This window comes from Wasmannia auropunctata, unplaced genomic scaffold, assembly GCF_000956235.1.
Source record: "Wasmannia auropunctata unplaced genomic scaffold, wasmannia.A_1.0 LD336092.1, whole genome shotgun sequence".
In the NCBI taxonomy this organism is placed as follows: Eukaryota; Metazoa; Arthropoda; class Insecta; order Hymenoptera; family Formicidae; genus Wasmannia; species Wasmannia auropunctata.
The window spans coordinates 249,204-250,528 of record NW_012026798.1 but is presented as its reverse complement, the minus strand read 5'-3'; positions in this window follow the sequence as shown (position 1 = coordinate 250,528).

Here is a 1,325-nt window from a genome sequence, read left to right as displayed (position 1 = left end):
GCGCGAACCCGCGCCTTGTGACGGCGGCGGGACGCTGCGCCGCTGCAGCGGGCTGCAACGTCACAATATATATATATGTATTCACTTCATATTATGTATAATTAGATAATGTAAATTGTAACGATTTATTTATTCTTTTTCCATTTTTCCTTTTTTTTTCTCGTTTTATATGTATATATGTATACAATATAATCGTTACAATTTACATTATCTAATTATACATAATATGAAGTGAATACATCTTTACAACTTATAGTATAAATAAAACAGTAAAATAACAAAATTGTGTTAATATTGTTTTTTATTAATATTAATGTCTTTTAGAGTAACTGTAATATAATAACAGTACGTAATAAAGTGATATTGATAAAATTACAAATAATGTAAATATAATATTTATGGTTCAAACTGGTTACAAATATGATGATTATGAAAAAAATGTATGCAAAGAGATTGCTTATACCATGTACAAGTTATAATAGCAATATTGCCTTCATCCGTAGTACGAAACTATTTTTTATTGGTGCTGTATTCAGTATCGAAGGGATGAAATCACCCAAGGGTTATTAATACACATTTCAGGCATCTTTTAATTATTTAAGCAAGGTAGTATTTACTTATAGCTACATGAAAGATAAAACTTCTTAAAACTAATTAGTGACATAAGCGAATCATAACGACAGCAACACCATTACTTGAGCTGTTATTTTATTATATTATAATAGATTACTTTGCAAATCGCACGGAAAATAAGTAATAAAAAATTATGGTTTGTAATCAGTACAATAATGATATTTTTCATAAAAATGTTTAAAACAAAAATACTCGCCACACCATGCACAGCGCATAAAAGCAGCCATCCCACAAATACTACATTTGGGTACATGCTTTTCATTTTTGAAATAACAGAACTCTACAGGATTTTGAAATTTGTCGGGATGTATGTTCTAAATATCTGCTTTTATACTAAGCATATTGAAAAAGATTTTTAAATCTAGGCGAAGAAAGCTGATTGTGAGTTAGTGATTGCAATTTAATTATTTCATTACGGGAATGCAAATTGATATCAATCTCTTGAAGAATTACATTATCTGAAAATGTTCGCACAAAATTTTTCCAAATCCGGAAACCAAATACATCCAAAGGTTAATCATACTCGTCATCTTCTTTGGGATGGTTGCAAATTGTACCTCTCTATCTTGTGGAATCAATTGCTCTAGCTGGCTCGGGCAGTGTCCCGTCCACGAGTCGAGTAGAAGCATGCTTTTACGGCCAGTATTCGGTAGATAGACTTCGCTGAACCAAGTCTTGAAATGTTCAGACAT